Raw genomic sequence first — 22,629 nt, forward strand, 5'->3', positions numbered from 1 at the left:
AATAACAAACAAATGTTAATCTATAATATAATAATTGATATTTTTAACAGAATGTAGTATTTAAACATTTCACCCAAATGATTAAATGCTCTTGATAGAACACAAAGCAATCAATAATAAAATGTCTTTACTAGGAGTATTGAATAAGAAGGTTAGATTTAATTACAGATTCCTTTGTGGAAATATTCCTGAGCTGTCATTGTTATCTCTTCTCATAAATTGTAATCTTACGACATTCCATTGTTTGAAGGATTCTGCCAGAGTTTGCTCTTCAGCAATTTTCACTCTCAAACATTCTATAGTTAACTGTAGAAATAATGCCAAGACCCAATGATACTACTCCTGGGCATAAAACCAATAGATATTTAACCATACCACAAGGACATTTGATCAACAATGTTCATAGCAGCATTACTTGTAATAGCCAGAACCTGGAAACAAGCTAGATGCCCTACAACTGAAGAATGGATTAAGAAAATGTGGTTCATTTACACAATAGAGAATTTATCAGCTGTGAAAAACAGTGACATCATGAAATTTGCAGATAAATGAACGGAACTAGGAAAAACCATCCTGAGTAAGGTAACCCAGACTCAAAAAGACACACATGGTATGTACTCACTCATAACTGGGTATTAGCAGTAAAGCAAAGGCTAGCCAGACTATAATCCACAGCTCCATAGATGCTAGGCAACAAGGAAGACCCTACTAGGGACACATGGATGGCACAGGAAAGCAGAATTAGATGAGAACATGAGGGAATGGCATGGTCAAAGAAGAGAGGAACAGAATAGAATCACAATGAAAGAGAAATCTTGATAGAAAGAGGCACCATGGGGTTAGGGAAAAACCTGGTGCTAGGCTAATTCCCAAGAATCCACAAATATGACCCCCATAAAACTCTTAGCAATCATGGAGAGGGAGTTCAAACTGGCCTTTGCTTGTAATCAGATTGGTGAATACGCCAAATATCATCATAGAGCCTTTATCCAGCAACTCACTCACCAGATGCAGAAAACCATAACCAAGCACTAGACTGAGATCTAAGAATCCAACCGAAGAGAGGGAGGAGGAAATATATAAGCAAGAGATGTCAAGATCATGATGGAAAAATCTACAGAGACATCTGAACCAAGCTTGTGGAAACTCATGAACTCTAGACCGACAGCTGTGGATCCTCCATGGGACCAAACTAAGACCTTCATATGTGGGAAACAGTGACAAAGCTTGGATTATTGGTGAGGCATCTGACAGTAGGAGAAACATCTATCCCAGGTACATGAGCTAACTTATTGGAGCCCATTCCCTATGGTGGGGTACCACGCTCAGCATTAATGCATGGGGGAGGGGCTTAGTCCTGCCACAATTTATTGTGCCAGGCTTTGTTGACTTCCCATTGGCGCACTTACCCATTGGAAGGAGAGGATGGGGGTGTGTTGGGGGGGGAGGCAGAGAATGGGAATAGGGAAGAACTGTGGATGGGATGTAAAATGAAATTTTAAAAAGTAAACTAAAATTAAAAAGAAGAAAAGAAATAATGCCAAGTGATTGTAAATGCTGAGTGGGAAGTTGTTCTCTTAGTTTAAGACACTTCCCTGATGTAGACCCATAAACTGTAGGGTAATACTGGAGAGACCAAGTCTTCTATACCTCCTCTAAATGCATGAAATAAGTGTTCATCTTAAACTGATCAAAATCTTGCTCTTGTCTGTCTCAAGGAGGGCATCCTTCATGGAGCAGTACTGGACAGAGCAGTAGAAGACAGTACTTTCCTCCTGAATAACGCAATTACCTGTTGATGAACCCTGTTATTCGGAATGGCAATGGACCCAAGTCTTCATTATTGGACCCAAGACCCTTTGCCAGTTTCTAAAAACATAGTGCTAAGAAATTATTTAAAAAATGAGAGACACAAGTGAAAGAATAAAAAAGGCCCTCGTAAGAACAGGCAGCTTTAGGTGTGTTTTTCCCCTAGTTCATAAAGACTATTAGCCCCACTGGATCCTTTTCTCACTTGTTATCAATAGAGAACATCTGTCTAACTTCTAATCTTTTCCAGGAAATAAGCCACGAGGTAGAAGGTCATATCGGGATACTCTAGGAACAAACTATTTTTGTTTTAATGGTATTTCCATGACCATCAAACATCAGACCTTCAAAGACCCCAACTGGTCAGGATGCTTACCTAATAAAACTATTACATAGCAAGTTCTTTCTGACCAAGTCATGAGAAGTAAAACTCAGGCTTGGCGATTCCTACCCCTTAGCAGAGGCAAACATGGCCAATCAGAATGGCTCTTTTCCATATTCCAGGAATTGCCTGGTGGACAAACTTAAGGAAAATAGATAACTCCCAAATAAAAACTGACATAACCTGTTAATCCCCAAAAGGAAGGAAATCATCACAGCCAAATCAATTAAAGCAATCTTTTTATTCCTCCACACAAGATGCATACCTCTAAGGCAGCATTCAACATGAGAAAGACAAGGATTTTATAGCTCAGTGGTTACCAAATGGGGGATTTGACAGGCAACATGGGCAGTGTGGGGATAGGAGGAGCAGAACATAAGCATAAAGAGTTAGTCATAATGACCTCCTGAAACAGAGACATGATGGCAAGGTTGTCTACCAAGGTAGCCATAACAACAGGTATTCATAACAACCTTTTGAAATAAAGGTAGGGTTGAAAGATTGCTATAAACAACTTTTTGAAATAAAGATAACATTGCTATGACCTGGAATTGGTAATACATAACTAATTATATTTAATGTTACAGGTGGGGCATAGCCCAACGCTTTTGAAATAGAGGTTTACTCATAAACATAAATGAGTCTAGTTTGTCTTTGCTAAGCCAAAGGTGAAGATCGGGTGGTATATCAAATCCACTGTCTGCTGCGGATGGTTCATTGCTTTTTTCTTCACATGTCCAATAAAAGTGTCCATTTAAAGATCTTGTCTGATCTGAGTAAATACTTTCATTCTTGAGAATTCCTAGAGACAGTAACCTGCCCTTCTGTTTACAAGGAAACCTTAACAATGGAGAAACACAAAATTCTCAGGATGTGAGAGGTGGAAGCCAAGGAGAAGTGGAGATAAAGCTGAGTTTTCCCTAACAGTAATCAAGCCCACCCTCGCCAGCACTAAATTCAAAGCCACATTAACGTGATTTAAATGATGACAAAAGCAGGGATATGGATAAATCTGGTACAGTTTTTGTTCACTTTCTAAAATTTTGTATTGATCAACTGAAGAGCTTTTCAAAGCTCACTGATCAGCCATCCAATTCAGGGAATGCCAATCATATTTTGGAAGACCCATCCATAAATGAGGCACAGTCTTGAAGGAATGAAAAAGTGTTTTAAAATGTTTTTGGTGTTTTTTTAATATATATTTCAAAGCTTGATGGTTTATAAACATATATATATATATACATATATATATTGATCAGCTTATTACTCTGATATTATATTATCCATATATCAAACATATAAGAAACATCACTTTTAAGCAAAGTAGTTTAATTGATAAAGCCAGGAAAACAGTTTTAAAGGTATTATTTATATCAGGAGATCATTATCATATTAATAAATGCAGGAGCAGTATGTATGCAATCATTCCAATCATTTTGTACATATGTGTTGATCAACTATATTTCAGTTTATGTTTGATCTTTGTAGGAAATATAAATCATTTCAGAGGGGTTTACTTGTTGTTTTATTTCATTATTACCACGTGTATTATATATTATCTTAAGTTGTGAATGCAAGCAAGAGAGCAGTGCAGGGTGTGGGGCACTATATGTGGGGTGGGGGGGAGTTCCAGGAAAGAAAGCAAAAGGAGAAATGAGGTAATTATATTTACTTTCGAAAAATAAAAGAGTTAACTTTAAAAAACCTGTAAGTCAGAAGGAAGAGTAAAGGTTGATTTTACTCTGCATCTCCCTCTAGGACGTGAATAGATTGTTTCCCCTGCCTGACCATAAACACAGGTACATACACTACCTATATTTCTAATTTATTTCAGTGAAAGTTATTGGACTTTTTCAGAGTTTTGCCTTTAGAACAGATTGGTTCCCTGGCATCCTTTCAACGAGTTCCCTCATCAGAAGCAGGGCTTTCATGAGCCATTGTTTACAGCACATTCAAACTCTGCAGCTTTTCCTAATGACTCTGCTTTCTGGGCTTTCATTTTATAAGTAAATGGAAGGGCTGAAAAGCCTCCCTGCTGAGGGGGGGCTGATTCTGGAAAGTGACTTTCTAATGCCTCAGCCTGTCCTTTAGGAAATTTTACTTTCCCCACCAGGAGTCTCCTTCCTTAGCATTCTTTCATATTTTTGAGATGCTTTTGTCTGGGACCTCATTTAAAGCAGTGTAGCCAAGTGGAAAGAAAAAGCGCTGTGCCTAGAGGGAAGGGGAGGGTGCAGCGTGGTCTCTACCGCTCTGCGTCCTCACGCTGTGGCCTTGAACTTTCCCGTGCTAAGAAATACCATGGCCTTTTTTTCTACTGCTTTTCTGCTTTCTATGCCCACCTTTTGTCCTTCAGAGAAATTTGAAAGATAAATTACATAAAGTACCTTTTTTGGTTTTTTGTATAAGCAATAGGGTATTCTTCGTGAGGACTGGCAAATTAGTGAATTGAAAATAAAAGCCTATTGTGTTCAATTTAAAATAATAAGTATATGTGCATGGGCACGAAGTGGGAATTAATAGTTTTGATCATGTTGCATTATCCCAGGCATTTTACCAGGTGGGAAGTGTATTGTTCCATTTATTCTTCCCTGCTGCATTGTGTCCCTTGTATAGATAAAAATATAGGTCTAGAGACCCTGATTTCATTCTTAACAATTTTGTTAATTCAGGAAAAAGAACAGTAATATTAAATGGAAGAATTGTTTACAATTGGGGGGTGGAAGGGAACATTTGGTAACTGGATACATGTAATGGATAGACTCTATTGTAAATATACTAAGTATCCTTGATTTGTTTACTTTAAAATGGTTAATTTTCTTTTATGTGACTCATATCCTATTGTAAAAATGCTAAAAGTTTATGAGATAGATAATAGAGCCACTGTAGCAGCTGAGGTATATGCAAGTGGGCAGACAAAGACAAGTAGATGCTAACAACAAAGGGGCACCAATCATGAAGGCAACAGATTTGACAGAAAACAGCTCCCAAGCATCGCGCTACAGAACTGCGGTATCTAAATTATATCTGTGGAGTAAAATCTTCACAAAATTTAGGCACATTCTGATCTTCAAATTACCAGGCGCATAACCATGATAGAAGTCTCCACCATTTCTCAGAAATAAAAGCAGATCTGTTCAAGCCAGTCACCATAAAATACTTGGGAACAAGAACACTGGGGGCCACTCTACATAAGATGCCCCATACTGTGCTGCTTTTCTGTGACAAACCTTTGCTTTGTGTTCACTGCAACACTCAGTCTGTGTCTGATTTCCACCCCACAGGAGACAAAGGCCCCACACAGCAGATGACATTTATATTAAGTTTAGTTTGCCCAGTAGTACATTTTTTAAGATTAAAACACCACAGCAATGTCCCCAAACAAGACACTTTGAAATTCTTGAAGGGAAACATGGTTGAGAAAAACAAGATTTGAAATTATATTTTTATTCTGGGTCTTAACCCCTAACCCGACATGGAGCTCAGGTGGCCACGTGGGGAACGTCGAGGACTCATATTGCTCTGGAGGAGAAAGCAGTGGATCCGGAGGAAGGGGAAAGGCCACCCAATCCCTCATTCCCAAGCCATAAATTGTGCTGAATCTTTATCCACAGAAACTCTGACTGTAGCAGAGAAAAAGAAATAAGAAGGGCTGCAAAGTTAAAAAACAAAACAAACACAAAAACCCACATTTCTTCTGTTTTGTTTGCTATTCTATCAATTATCAATTTAATTATAAAAATTTATGGAGTGTCATGTGAAAATTTGTTGTATGAGCATAGTGTAAAATAGTCAAATCAGCATAGTTAATATTTCTGTCTTAGTAGTTTTATTAATGAATAATAAAAGTGCATATCTGTGGTACACATACATGCAAATGTAATATACACATATAGGTGTATATTTTCTCTATTGTACATATATATCAACTAAAATATCTTTTTATAATCCTATAGAATGAGCAAGAGTGATAGGGTATATAAAAGGATTGAAGTATATGAATTCTACTGCATTATCAAACATAGCATATCTGTTTTCTGGCAACTTTTATGTTTACACTTTTAACAAATAGGATTTTTCAGATACACAAAATAGATCTAATCATAGTTTCAAATTGGAAATATCACAAAAGTAATTTATTAACATAGAAGTCATGGCATACTAGAGGGCAGCTTTCTAATACCTTCTTGATTGAAACATATAGTGATGATCAGTATTATCAATTTGAAGATCTAGAATGACCTAGGAGATTGGCCTTTGAGTGTGGCTATAAAGGTTTATCTCAAATAATGTAATTAATAGGGGGAAAACTCACCTTAATTATAGGTAGGAACATTCTGTGGGCAGGGTATCCTGGGCTGTATCAAGGGGAAAGTAAACTCTTGTGAGTAAGCTTACAGTATTCCTGGTCCCTCTGCAATGCCAGCAAGTGCTCTTAAGGTTGCTTCAGACTGATAATAGAGACTAACCAGGACACATGCCTAAAGAGTGGGCAGTCCCATTCAATGAACCAAGGTTCTGGATTGCTGAAGATGAATATGGAAGCCGAATTCAAGTATCCCTTGCTTTCTATTTTCTGACTGAATACAATGTGAGCAGCCACCTTTCTTCAACAATCTATGGTGTGTCTCAGAACTGTGGTATAATATCAAATTGCTCTTAACTTAATCTCATTCATGTTTTGCTATATCAATGAGTCAAATAAGTCATAGAAATGGTCTGAGCAAAGAACATTTAATTACCAAGAAGTCTATGAATTCTTACAGAAGGTCAGATTTGAGTACTCATGAAAAATTGCTAAAGCATTTTGGTGCATTGTTGATAGAAAAAAAAGATAGAACGTGATGTGCATGCAAGCATAAAGGAGAAAATAAATCCCTTTGGGTGGAAGAAGGCATTATCAGTATTCCATAGGAGTTCGGCACTCACTGAGACACGTTTCAGAAACAGTAGTGGCTGTGACATATGTTGACCAGCATTCAAATGGTAAATAACATAGGAAGACCAAGGACATTTTGTTTACTGAAAGGGTGCCATCCGACTAAAGTTTAGGCATGCATTAACAGGGCATTGATAATTCTGAAGTAATTACATTGTCTTTCATAAAGGTGTCACTTTTGCCTTCACACATATCAATAGTAAATATCTATTAACTCTCGTCTTCAAACAATATTATTCAAAGTGATATTCTAGAATAATTCCACTGACTCCAAGACTGTTAGTATTTACTGTGGTGAGGTACCTTTTATAACTCTTTTCAAATTTGCCATCATAAATGGGAATATTTAGAATGGTGGTATTTTAAGTTATTCATTTTCACTTTGTAGGCAGTAAGTAAGTATGAAACCTGTTGATAGCCAGGGGCAGAGCTTTTCTCTCCAAAAGCGATTAGGTATAGTTTTGATGATTAGCCAAATCACCTTGCAGGAAAGATTGGAGTTCAAACAAAGATAACTGCAGGGCCATACCTTGGCTAGCTTGTTCTCGCCTGAAACTTAAACCTCATGTCAGGACACTAAAGAAGGAAGCAGGGCAATAGAACAATGTGGTGAAGTGTCATTGTCCCACTGCCAAATGTGGTCACATTAAAGAAATCTCCATTTTAACATTTCACTATTACTTTTTGTCTTAATTACGGTTTCTGTTGATGTGAAGAGACACCAAGATCACCATGGCAACTATTGTATAGAAAAATATTTCACTGGAGTATGGCTCACTAACAGTTCAGAGTTTTAGTTCATTGCTATCATGGCAGGAATCAGACAGCATGCAGGCAGATACAGTTCTGGAGAAGAAGCTGAGAGTTTTTACATTGTAACCCATAGGTAACAGGGAGTGGTTTAAGACACTGGGTATGGATTGAGCATATATGAGACCTCAAAGTCTACCTCCACAGTGGCACACTTTCTCCAACAAAGTCAAACCTACTAATAGCACTGTTCTCTATAGGTTTCTGGGGTCCAATTACATTCAAACTACCCTATTTTCCTCCATGGCCCCCATAAGATTGGAACAGTATCATAATGTAAAAATGCCTTTAGTCCAATTTCACAAATCCCATTGTCATAGTCTCCAAAATGTCTAAAAGTCAAAAGTTCAAAGTCTCTTGAGATTTATACAATCTGTTAACTGTGTCCCCTGGAAAATAAAATTCACAGATCACATACTTCTCACATATAATGGCACAAGATATACATTATGATTCCAAAACACAGAGAAGTGAGCACAGTGAGGAAATACTGGAACAAAGTAAAACCAGCTGGGCAGGCTCAAAACTCTAAGCTCTGCATCGTCATGTCAAAACACTGTTCATATATTCAACGCCTTTCAGCTTTGTCGATGCAACATACTTTCTCTTGGGCTGGTTCCACTCCCTATTAGCAGCTTTCCTTAGAGGTATATCACAGTTCTGAATCTCCAATATCTTAGGGTCTCCATGGAAATTCAGGCTTCAACTTCACAGTTTCATGCAATGGAGTCTTTAGTCCTCCATTTAGGGACACCCCTGACACTTGCCTGGCCTCAGAGGCTTTCCTTAGTTGCTCCTGGTCTCTAAAGCCCAAACCACATGGCCAAAGCTTCCAAGGTCTAGCTTGCTGGGGCTGGTATGTGACCTCTATACTCAAATATATATATATATATACATATATATATATATATATATATGTATATATATATATATATATATATATATCTTCACCAACTTCTCAGCTTCCTGCAAAGCATCTTACAGTACTATGAGTCTTAGCCAGCAATGAGGAAGCTTCCCAGAGGTTTGAGATTAATTTCTCATTCAAAAGCCTTCATGAAAACCCACTAGTAGGTTAAATTCAAAACACAACTTAAGAAACTAAAAGAATTCCAAAGCCATACCTGTACAGACTTTAATGATGCCATGCCCAGAACAGCACAGATAATTAAATGAAAATTACAGTACAAGACATGGGATACCTTTGGTGGTAGAATGGCTCCCACAGGCCTTTATGTTTGAATACTTAATTGCCAGTTGGTGAAATGCTTTTCGTAGAATGAGGAAGTGTGATTTTCTTGGAGAAAGACTGTTACTGGTGGGTGAATTTGAAGTTCAAAACCAGATTATTTCTGATCATATCCCTCTGCCTCATGCTTGAGAAAAAGGATTTAAAGTTTCAGCTTCTGCCATGCTCTGTGCTATAACAGTCCTGGACTGCTTCCTTTTGGAGCAAGGAGCTCCAGGTTCTTCTCTTTAAAGTATAAAATGCCTTAATCTTGATGTTTTATTAGATCAATAAAAAACTAACTAAGACACTTCCCTTCGAATCATTGATCAGGGAGTCCCCAGATATCTCCAAAACAGCAGAGGCTCTTACCATTGCCTTTGACTACCCACCATAGCTACATGCTAAGACCCTATTGCTGAACCATATTGCAGGATTTACTTTGGCACCAGAAACATTTCTAGTTCTGAAAGTCTTAACCTGCAGTTTTATATTTTAAAAACTTCTATATATTCATCATGAATAGCTTTTTTTCTTTTTTTATATATAGAAATAGTCCATTCAATACAATTGACCTCATTTTGCTTTTATTCAAGCTATTGGGTATATAAACAATTTTTTACATAAAGAGTTTTTTCTTGTGTTGAACTACAATGATAAAACATAGAGCATTCAGTATGAAAATGTAGCAATACAGACTTTTAAAAATAATATATTCAACTGTGTAGAAAAACAGTGATAACAACTCATTTCAACTAATAAGATGCAAAATTGATTCTGTCAGCAATATTCACAACAAAACACTTCAAGGAGGTTTAAATTCTAATTATTTCATAGAAATATTTTAGAAACAAGAGAATAGGAGATTAGATTTTTTTCAAAAATCTTAATTATTATCTTCAACAAAAATAAAAGTTCATGCTTTGAATTGAGCTTTATGATTTTTTTATCTACACATTTTTTTTATTGAGAAAAGGAGAAAAAAAAAACAAGTTTCCACCTCCTCCCAGCCTCCCATTTCCCTCCCCCTCCTCCCCCCCTACGCCCCCTCCTCCCACCCTTCTCCCCCTCCCCCCACTCCTTTCCCCCTCCCTCTCCAGTCCAAAGAGCAGTCAGGGTTTTCTGCCCTGTGGTAAGACCTAGGACCTCCCACCTCCGTCCATATCTAGGAAGGTGAACATCCAAACTGGCTGGGCTCCCACAAAGCCATCACATTACGTAGGATCAAATCCCCGTGCCATTGTCCTTTGCGTCTCATCAGCCCTCATAGTTGGCCATGTTCAGAGAGTCCAGTTTTATCCCATGCTTTTTCAGTCACAGTCCAGCTGGTCTTGGTGAGCACCAAGAGCTTTATGATTTTGTGAGTGTGTTTCTGAATAATATTTAACATTTTCAGTCAATGAAACCTAAAAAGTTTCATACTTTTGTATAGGGTACTTTTCTTATTCTTGAGACAAAATGCATCAAAAAATGAACTAAATAGCCTCAAGGGTCGGTCATTTATTTTGGTTCATAATTCTATAGGTTTTTGTCCATCAGGTAGAGAGTGTACATTCAAGCATTCAATGTACTTACTTTATTTATCTATATATAAAATTAAAATGTCATCTTCACATTCATATAAAAAACTATAACAATCTCCTTATTTAGAAAAATGTAGGAGCTTGAATTGCATATGTTCTGTATCCTTTACTCTCATTGACAGAAATGCACATGTGCCCACACACACACATTTTGTTGTTTAAAACTTTGAGAAAGTAAAGTTGGTGGTAAAACTGCTAGGAGGGTGTGTAATCAGAAGTAACCGTGTACTACTTATTGGACCATTCTACAAGTCATCAGGAGACTGTAAAGTTAAAGAAGTAAATGATATTTTGTTGAGATGGTAAGCATGTCAGTCAACAAGACTTACTTAATCTGACATACACACATTCCTGAAACTGAGGATATAGCTCAGTTGTAGAGTGCTTGTATAGTGTGTAAAGGCCCTAATTCAATATACATATAGCCTCTGGAAATATCTTAATCAGTAATGTCAAGCCGGAAGGCTGTGTTCAACTCTCAGAGTCCACTAAAAATCTCCAGCATAATGATGTGTGACTTCTATTCCCAGTGCTGGAAAGACAGAGACAGGTAGACTCCTAGAGCTCCTGGCCAGCTAAACTAGCCTAACTGGTAAGAACCAAGTCCAATGAGAGACCCTGTAACAGCAAAATAAGATAGAAGTTTGGAGAAATTGACCAGTAGTTAAGAGCACTTGATGTTCCTACAGGCAACTTAAGTTTGGTCTGTAGTATCCACATGACAACTCACAATTCCTTTAACTCCAATTACAGGGGATTCTATACCCTTCCTTGGCCACTGTGAGCTGCAGGCTTTCATTTGGTACATTAATGATACATGCATGCAATCAAAACTCTCATACGATTAAAACAAAGATTTAAAAGTCCTTTTTAAAAGCCTGAGATCAAATGATTTTTCAGGAAAGAAAAGATACCTGTGGCAATTTTTGAAGACTAATAAGTTATAGGGATATTTCATGTGTGTGTTTTAGTAAATAAAGATTGTCTGGTTTTCAGAAAAACAAATCAGCCAAGCCACTAAAGAAGTTTTACGCTTACCAAGACTGTGTGACTTCAGACTAAGCAGACAGTGCCTCCCCTCCCACAATTTTCTATTCCCTCCAGTTCCGGGATTAAAGGTGTATGATTCCCCTAGCATTGGGGCTAAAAGTGTAGCCCATTGCCACCTCGATTTGTTTCTGTATTGATCTTGCATAGCCAGGGTGGACTTGAACTCGCAGAGATCCTTCTGCCTCTGTCTCCCAAATCCTGGGATATGCCTTTCTGATCTTTAGGCAATATATATATATATATATATATATATATATATATATATATATATATATGAAATCTCAGTTAAGACATCGAGCTCAGTTTGGCCTCAAGTCAAGGCCATCATTCTGTATTACCAAATGGTGGGTAGGATTATGTGGAAGAATTGCATGTTAAAGTGGAGAGACTGAAAGCAAGCATAGGGAGTTATAAGGCTCACAATTTTATGTTAGCATATTCTCGAGGGAACTAATTTATTCTTGCAAGAGTTAACTACTACATTGGACAAGTATGAATTCCTTCATAAAGGTCGCCATGACTCAGTCACTCATATTAGCTCACAACTCCTAAAGTTCCTGTCCTCTTCAAATTGTATTACCAAGTTTCCAGCACATGACCATTTGAGTGGCAGACAATGTCCCAATGCTAGATAATATGATGTCAAGATGATTATTCCTAATGACACCAGCAGTCACTGCACTAGCAGGTTGTGGGTAAACTAATGAATTCGGTCATGAAAAGAAGTAGGAACAGCCAGGTAGAGTGGTGCATGCCTTTAATTCCAGCACTCAGGAGGTAGAGGCCTGCCTGGTCAACATAGTGAGTTGTAGGACAGCTAAGACTGCATAGTGATATCCTCTATGCAGAAACAAAGCAAAAAGTAGAAAGGACAATATAAATACAGACTGAAAGATGATTGTCTAGGGTAAAATGTTTTGTTACTTCTTTCAATTTTTGAAATTATAGTTACATCAATTTTCCCTTCCCTTTCCTCATTTCATATACTCCCATATATATTACTTGTATATATGTACGGGACATTGAAAAAGAGGAAGCAAAAATATTAGAAGAGCCAAAGGACCAGGGAGTTTTATGTGACATTGTCTATTAGGAATGCCATCAATTTCACACATATAAGTTTCAACATGAATGTTTAACCATGAGTTGAACAAGGACAACAATAGACATACTAAAGTATACAGAAGAAGGTCTCATCCCAGATAGAGAACTATAGAAAACTAAAAAATGCTGAGAGTGGTAGCATGTCATTCCAGGGAAGATCACACCTCGGTAACATTGTAAAGTATTGAAAAAAATACAAGCCACAACAAAGTTTTAAGTATAAATTGTACTCTGTTATTTTATAGTTCAGAATAACCTTTGCTCTTTTTTAATTCTGATTTACATAGAGAAATAAGTAGATATCTGGAGAATATTATCTATTCTGAGGGAAAAATTATTACCCCCACCCATTATGTGACTGGATATATAGCAGTAATTTCTCCTCTGAAGTGCTATCATAAGCAATTTTTCTTACTGTTTAACTAAAAAAATAAAAAAGCACCATTTCCTTGTTCTGAAGAATTTTGAGCATGAATGTACAGTTAAGCCTTCCTGGCTTAAGAAGACTACCCAGCCTTTATCGTGGATATGAAAGTGCACACAGTTTTATGACATTTTGATTTGTGTCACGGGCCATGAGAAGCAGGTGGCAACTCGTGTTCAGATGTCAACTCACCAGAGGCATGGTTATCTGATGGAGGATTAATCCTGTCCAGACAAGGTCTGCAGGACCATTGATTCTGAAAGCTGTTGCTCACTTTTGCTGAAGCAGTTTGATGTCTCCCCAGAACCTGCACTGTAGTGTGTAATCTCGTGTAATGTGTATATATAATCTCATGTTTGCATCTTAATCTTATGGGCTTGTATATCTGTTGGTGATCAGGTAGGTGACTTTTCATTTAGCTATATAGTTCTGATGTATAGAATATATACTGGGACTTGCTTCATAACTGGATCTATTTTTCCAACAAGGACTTTGGACACGGAAAAGTGTGCCTTCTTCATTTGCTTATTGGATGGATTCCCCCTCCCCATTAGACCTCCAATGAGAGAATTTAGTCACATAGCCGGAAACCTTAATTACCACAGCCATATCTTCATTCTCTTCCCTGAGATACATTAGAAGCCACCTCCTTGCAAAAATCATCCATTTGGCAGGGCAGGTAGTTAGGGAAGGAGTCTTTCATAGAGTTCACATTTGGGACCTTCAAGGACAATGGGACATTCAAGGTCAGAGAATTTGCCTTTGTTTTGTGTGTGCATATAAACTCAAAACTTTACAGAATAGAAAAGAGAATGTCAGAATAATAAAGAAACTGATGAAGAGAAATATGTAGTGGAGAATTCATTTCCACCCTCAGATCCTTCTAAATCCCCCAAGCTTGCCATATGTCACCTTCTGAACCGTGAGGGGACACTGAGGCTGGCACTCAGGGGTCCTTCATAGATTTGGACTCCATCCTGTTTATTTTTCTCCCTTCTAAGTTCTCCTGAATAGCTTTCCCCTAAAGATTAAGCCGACTTTCATGAATATTTTAAGACAAAGGAGCAAAACTACTGATTAAGAGGCACAGCTATTCTTTGAACCAACACATTCTGCATGGTGGATACAAAAATAAAGATTGACAGGAATGTCAGCTAGGTTGTGCAGAGGCAATGGTCTGGTTTACCCTCACAGAAAACACACCGCTTGCTTTACTTTTACCATTTCTGTATAATACTAAAGAAATTGGCTACATATTTAAAGTGTCTCTAGCTCTAGTCTTCCTGATATGTTCACACTCATATAGCATGTTTTCTGGCTGTAGCACAACCATTTCAGATGAAGCCAACTAGTACTGGGATTTTTGACCATAGAATGTTATTGATAGTATAGGAATTTCAAAAGTTGACTTAAAGATAGTAAAGTGGGAATCCTTGAAGTACCAACTCAAAGGGCATTTAAAGTATTCAGGGCTAATTGGAACAATTGTACTTGACAAGCGCATGCTATTCTAGAAACAGGATACCTTTGTGTCTTTTGACAATGTCATAATTCATTGAATAACAATACATTTATAAACCATGCCAATTGATTTGACATTTATTCATCAACCTTTTACTTCTGATATTACATAATAGCCTTGGATTCTGGCAGTCAAACACTGTTTTTCTCTAATCTCAAATATGAACTCTCAGATCTCACGTTGCATTATACAAAGGTACACATATGTATGTCATATATATATATGTTTTCAGAGCAGTTACGAATCCTTGAAATAAATTCAGAATTGAAGAACCTTTCTTAAAGGCAAAGCAGAAACTAGATCTGAGTACAGAGAAACATCTGTTTAGACATAAATTCAGCCAGTCACAAAGTTGTGCAAGGTTCAGCACTTCTACAAGGTGCAAATTAGGGTCTAAATGAAGGGCAATTTGAGTGTATCTCATTAACTAGAGAAGAGATTAGCTACTGTAACACAACCAAAATCAGGTATTCCTACTTGGTAACCCCAGCACACATCCAATACATTGTTTGATGATGAAAAACAAATGCCTGCTACAGCATCCTACCATGAGGTGTCTTTTCTTTTAAATGACTCTGATCTATTACTCATTTTTTTGGCATATTCACAATCTTCACAGGTCATATTTTTCTGATACTATGTTAGAAACATCACAAATTTGTGTTTTTCCACTATATCGTGTTAATCCCACTGATAGAGAATAAGACCATTATTACAGTATAAAGTCATATTTGAAGAAAGCTTTAATTAAATACTGACCAGGTGGATAGGTTCTCTCTAGGTCCATACCCATGTTCCTAGGAAATGACACAGAATCCAGTATAGCAAAGGTTTAAGAACGAAAATCGTAATTCTCATTATATTTCCCATCAGGTTCAATCTAAGGCAAGTATATATCCTGACATATTTCCCACCTACACACCTCGTACTCATATGTGATCCAGCATATTCTGTGCATATGGGTCAAACAAACTTGCTAAGTGGTCTGAAAACTTGTGACTTTCTATCTCCCATAAACTATAGCCTCCAGCATTTAAGGAACTATCTCTCCTTGGGCAGAAGGCTTGCAGATCAGAGGCATTTCTGTTTCCTGGGTCTCTATGGCATAATAATTAAAATATAAAATGTAACTTTGGCTCTCACAGTCATAATTTTTGGAATGACAGCAACAAATTTACACTATTGCCACGCACCGCGCGCCCCATCTGCACTCTATATGCTAGAATCCAGTTTGTGAGCTTTGGGCAAGTGGCTGGAGGTTGAGAATACACACGCAGACACAAACAGACCCACGGACTTCCAATCACTGGTACAAAAGCCCTTCTTTAATAGCACCATGGAGGCTTAAATACCCTGCAGTCAATGGCCAACATGTGAAAATCCCATCCTCTGATCCTCTAGGTAAAGCACAGCTTTTAGTAACTTCAATTAGAAGGCTCTAGCAGGGAAGAGCAGCTGAAAGCCAGGACTCAATTAGTCCCAAAACACGATGTCAATTTTGTCAATTTATTTAGAATTGTCAATACAGCAGTAGATCCACCAATTCTTGACTCAACTGAGCAAAATATGGTATTTGCTTTAAAAAGTTGTTCATCACTTTGTGCTGGAGAAGCAGTTGTGGTTGACTTGCACAAACAAGATGTTCTCATTCTTTCTTGTGTTTGTACTTCAGTGGATCAATGCACTGCTTTATAACACTGAGCCTCTAGGCACAAAGCACAGACGCCAAGACATGATTTTATACAATGTGGAGTGACAGAGCAGGACATAGTCTATTCTTCAGTTGTTATCTTTGATTTTTAAGAGCAATACAATTGCTCCACACAAAACATGGGCATAAGCCTTGAATAAACTCTGTTTGACCCAATTCAAGATACTTTTCATTTTCTCAGGTGCACTGCCATCCCCCTTCCCATATAAAGCCTAAGTATATTATTCTCTCTTTGCAGATATCCCTTTCCCTAAGAAGGGTGCCTATCCCCTCTTGAAAAAAATAAACATTCTTCATCATGAAGCTTTCCACAAACTACTCAATATTCTATGAAATTCAGTGTAATATTGTATGAGACACAAAAATTTAAAATCCTTAAATATAACCTTTCATTTTAAGATATAGTCATCATGTTTCATAGAGATTTGGGGGAATATACTTAATCAAGGAAAAATTCCATTCTATTTCTCTTTTGGCATGTGTTGAAACTAGAATTAAAAACAAATGTGTGTAATGTTTGCACCCTTGGCACGTACAAATACCCTGGTCCTTAAGTCAAATTTCTTGGAAAAAAAACCACTGTACATTTTGTGTATGGATTTTTTGCTTTGGGACTTCAAATGGCAGAGTACCATAATTAGGTATTCCTGATATTAAGTGAAAACCTAACTGACATATGGATATGGAAGCAAGATGGGGTTAAATGTAACAACTGTACCACTGTGTCTCAAACATAGCTTTACCTCATTGATTCTGGAGTGAAAGTTTGCTAATCTTCACTGGGAAATACTTCACGAAGCAGAGATTGAAAGAGGGGAGTCAACCTCAGTCACCAAACTAACAATGAAGGAAACACTTTTTACCAGTCTATAAAACAAAGGAATTTTTAATTCCCATTTCTCAAACAGGAATTTTGCTATTTACTGGTAACCTGTTAAGTATAAAAATGTTTCTTTTATACTTAAAAGAACTAAAACAGTGATTCATTTCTCTTTAAAGTGTATAGCATGGGTGAAATACTGAAGAATCTTGATGAGAATGCACTTGAGCTATGGCTCAATCTTTTGAGTCATAGGGAAATAGAAAGATGATTAGTATGTTAAAAATGGGCATCAAGAATAATTTCTATAGAAAATTCTACAAAACCCATGTCTTCTTATTTTGTGGAGGGAAGGCTAAAGTATCTATCAGATTGCTAAGGTGGAATTCCTAGCAAACAGAGCAAGTAAGGTAATTCAAAGTAATAAAATATTAAACTTAAGAAAACATAGCTCAGAAGTCAGAACCATCAATAGTTGTTGATTTAGGATGACTTGTAATAATGGTAAAAATACTTTGAAAAAAGAATGGGAGGAGATAGCCTTTGAGGAAGGGAGTGCTGATCATCTACTTTCAACCAGTTCAAAAGAAAGAAAAAAGAAAGTAATCATTGGATCACTGTTAATAAAAAAAAAGAATGATAAACAGTCATGGTTTGTCTGTCAAAACCCATGAAACAAAAATTATTCCAAATTCATTTTTTAAAATGTGCTTTGTTCTCAAATCACAGCAACAGAGGCCACTGTCAAGGTCAAATAGCTGAGAAATTTTTTTCTTATCTTTCCACACTAGATTGCAAGGTATCGGGAAAGTGTTTAAATTTATGGATTGGACATTTGTTAAAATGAGAGAGTGCTATCTTATTTGGAAAGAGATTTCTTTCCTGTGGATTCAAATTTTTAGGTCTGATATATTGGTAGACTGACATCTTGAAAGGGAAGAAGATTTTTTGGGGACCTTCACTTTTACAAGGAATATGAAATGAACACTGGTAAATATAATTCAATATCTGCATTTCTTTTCTGATTCATTACTTACAACCTGTTGTTTTACACCCATTGTCATGCTTCTCACAGAGTTAGAAAACTTTTCATTTTCCAAGGAGTAATTTAAAAACACAAAAATAAAGAGCAATTATAGAAAACTAATCATTTGAATCATTTGCACTTTCCATTATTATTAATTTGAAATCACAGTACTAAAATTTTAAAAATCTTTAGCACATGTACAAGATGCAAATATTTAAGGAGTCAGAGCATACAGATTATTAATTTATTCACAAAGCTGTTTGTCAGCTTACGCATTTAACCGATGCTTTATGGGAGTTTTTTATGTCCTAGGATAAAGCAGCAAGAGGACAATCACCCTGCCCTATTAAGCTGACTTTCAAATTCATAAAGGAGACACCTTGATTGATAAAAGTGAAGATTCTTAGAAGAAGAGAATATGACATGGGACTCTGAGGGAGAGAGAAATACAGGAAATGCCCATATTTCTAAAGCAGGAGCAGAGCTTGCCTCTTTGCAACACAGCAGCAAGATCACCAGAGTGAGCAATGAAAACCAAGAAAAGGAGGGAAGAGGTCAGAGATGTAGCTGCAAGGCTGTGCTGTTTTTATCAATGCTGGCCATTTTCAGAGTTGCCTTTTATGTCCAGTCAGAAGTAATGGAAAAGGAAAAAAATCATAAGTGGTTTGCCATGACAAAAACATTTTTAAGTTGCCCAAAGGATATTGTGTTCAAATTAGACTATAAAAAAATTGAACATAGAAGCCAGAGGCTAATGAGAACATGGAATAGTATTCCAAATTTTAGTGTTCCTAATATTAACAGAGGTAATAGTATTGGTGTATGTGTAGCTATAATCAATTCTACCAGGGATACTTATTTAAAACAATAGTCTTGCAAGGTCTTAAAACATTACATTACGATACAATAGAGAAAACTCAAATGACTGAGAAACACTTAAAAATGTATAACATTCTCAGCCATCAGGGCAATGCAAATCAAAACTACTTTGAGAATCCATCTTCCACCTGCAAGAATGGCTAAGGTCAATGACACAAGTGATAGTTGATGCTGGTGAGGAGATAGAATGAGGGGAATAGTCCTCCATAGCTGGTAGGAGATAGAATAAGGGGAATACTCCCCTATAGCTGGTAGGAGCACACATTTGAAGAGCCAATATGAAAATCAATATGGTGGTTCCTCAGAGAGTTGGGGATTAATTAACCTTAAGATCCAGATATATCATTCTAGAGCATATACACGAAGATAATTCTACCATACCACAAGGACATTTGTTTAACAATGTTCCTTACTGCTCTCTTCATAATAGTCAGAAACTGGAAACAGCCGAGATGGCCATCAACATAAGAATTGATAGAAATATGGTACATTTAGAGAATGGAGTATTTCTGAGTTCTTAAAATATGACATTCTGAAAATTTTAGGCAAAAAATGAACTAGAAAAAGTCATCCTGAATTAGGTAACCCAAACTGAGTATGTAAATATACTATGTATTAACTTATTGTGGATATTGGCCATTTAGAAAATGGTCATCAACCTGCAATCCATAGACTCAGAGAGGTTAGGTTTAGAGAAACTGACAGGGAGACAAATGTATCTCCTTGGGGAAGGGAAACAGAATAGATTTCATGAGTGGACTGAGTGGAAAGGGTTGAGTGGGGACCAAATAGAAGGATCAGGTGTCAAGGGGAAGTATATGCAAGGTTGATGGAAGGAATGCAATGACAGGAAGCTAGAATTAAGGGGCATTTGAGGGATAATATGGAAACTTTGTGCAGTAGAAACTTTTAAAATATGTGAAGGTGGTCTCAATGAGATATTCTAATAATGGGGCTATGGACTCCCTACAAGCCAATTCTTGTCCCCAAACTGAGGCTCCCTGTATCATGACCGGATTGCATTCAATTGAGTCATTGTTCAAACAGGTCCCATGGAAATCCCCATCAATACAGAATATTATTAATACAAAGGGATGCTTCCTGTTTACCGTGAGGTGCAATTTCTGAGGACAACACCTACACAAATTATTGCATTTAAAGAAACTGAACTAGTGCCTACAAGTAGCCTTCTTCCGTGCCTACTAGTGTCTTTCTTGTAGGAAGGTACTCTGCAGTCTACAAGAAGAGAAAAATAAACACCCATCCAATCACAAAACCTTTGACCTATAACCTGTCCTAGCTGATAAGTATAATAGGACAACCGTGGCACAAACTTGGGGGAATAGACAACAATATATGATTTGATTTAAGGCCTACTTACTGAGAAGGAAGTCATATCTTTCAAATAAAATCCTGGCTAAACAAGAACCAGAGATGACATAGTCAGAGACCTAGCTTAAAGCCAAACACTACTGATATATAAATACACACACACACACACACACACACACACATATGTGTGTGTGTGTGTGTGCATGTGTATACATTTGTGTATATATATATATATATATATATATATATATATATATATATATATATATATATAGAGAGAGAGAGAGAGAGAGAGAGTCCCAAATCACAATACAGTCAACCCTGAGAAAATATTCTAGTCTATTAGTCTATTCTGTTTCCTTTTCTCTAGGATTGCAATTGGCATTGTCCCTGCCTTGTTCTTAATTCTTGCCTGTCAGAATTTGTGTCATCTGTCAAAAATCATTCTGCCTAACACATGGACAGTACACTGTCTTCAGAATTCTAGTAATGTTAGTAGCAACTTTCCTGGTAGAAAGAAAGGAGTGAAGAGGCCAATTAGTAAATAATATTTCACATTTTATTTAATTACCTGTCAATTTTAAGGATGTTTTGTCAATTCCATATCACAGTTGTTGATGACAGCACTACGATAAATGTAGAAACACATAGATGTGTCTAAATATGTATATTTTACTGCCATATCCAATAATGAATATTATTAATCACAAAGCATTTTATAATCTCAACATACTTAGAAGCAACATTTTAAGTGTATCTATCATAAAGGAATTGAAATAAAATGATCTGATCTGAATATATAATTACCCTCAAATGATTGCTATCTACAAAGAAATCAAAACATCACATTTGTCTGGTCCTGAATGCTGTATCCACTTTTCATGGTAGATTCAGTCTGCCCCTGATAGTGTGTCCTGCCACTATCCCAGCTGTGGTAATTAGAATGTAAATTGATCCCATAATCTCATAGGTTATGGCACTATTGGAAGGTGCGGCCTTCTTGTAATAGATATGACCTTGTTGTAGGCAAAGTGTCACTGTATGGGTGGGCTTTGGGGTCTCATATATGCTCAAGCCATGCTTAGTGTGCCAGTCCACTTCTTGTTGCCTCCTGATCAAGATGTAGTCAACACCATGTCTACTAGCATGTGGCCATGCTCCCTACCATGATGATAATGGACTGAACCTCGGAAATGGAAGCAACCACCTTAATTAAATGTTTTCATATGTTTATCACAATTATATATATTCCATGTACAAGGAGTAAAATATCTATCAAACTTCACATTTATTTAAAATAAGTTATGAGCTATTATCTTTCCTAGAGGTAGAAGATACATGAATTTTACTGCTTTTCACCTTAAGCTCTCACATATATAAAATAGTTATATATGATTCAATAAATAATATTTTCCTTGTTAAAGTCTTCCTTCTTATTCAAGCTCCACAGGAAAGTGACTAAAAGAAAATCAGTTCTCGTTGGCTAGTGGATTTTCTTACAGTGCTTTATCGCCTAATCTTAGAGGCAAGTTAGCAGATGCTTATTCTAAAAACTCTGTCAAGCTATAGCATGGAACAGTTCATCATGCAAGTGTTAGAAGACGTATCACTGAACAACAAATACACCTTAACAAACATCTTTTTTAGTACTTCTCTAGAAGAGAGGAAATAATAAGCAAAGGAATACACAAAATGCATAGCAACCACAGAGATCTTAATTGATTAAAACATCTCAGAAATAAAATTTTGAAAATCAGAAAACTGCCAACAGTTGTACAATTATTTTTAGGGATTATTGAGACCAGTTATACGAAGTCTATTACTTTATGACCAACTGCTCTCATTTGGTATTTTTAGAAAAAACAAGTAAAACTGTACATATTTTCCTATTTCCACAGGCTAGAAATGCTGGCATTCTTACACGAGTCTCTTCCTCAGAATTCTGTTAGTCTTCAGTCATGGTGGCAGCCCAACTATGTTTCTATTTAAAACACAAGTTTTAAGTTTCTCTT

The sequence above is a fragment of the Microtus oregoni genome, unplaced genomic scaffold (assembly GCF_018167655.1).
Source record: "Microtus oregoni isolate MIOR12 unplaced genomic scaffold, Mior012 000053F_ref0000044, whole genome shotgun sequence".
Lineage (NCBI taxonomy): Eukaryota > Metazoa > Chordata > Mammalia > Rodentia > Cricetidae > Microtus > Microtus oregoni.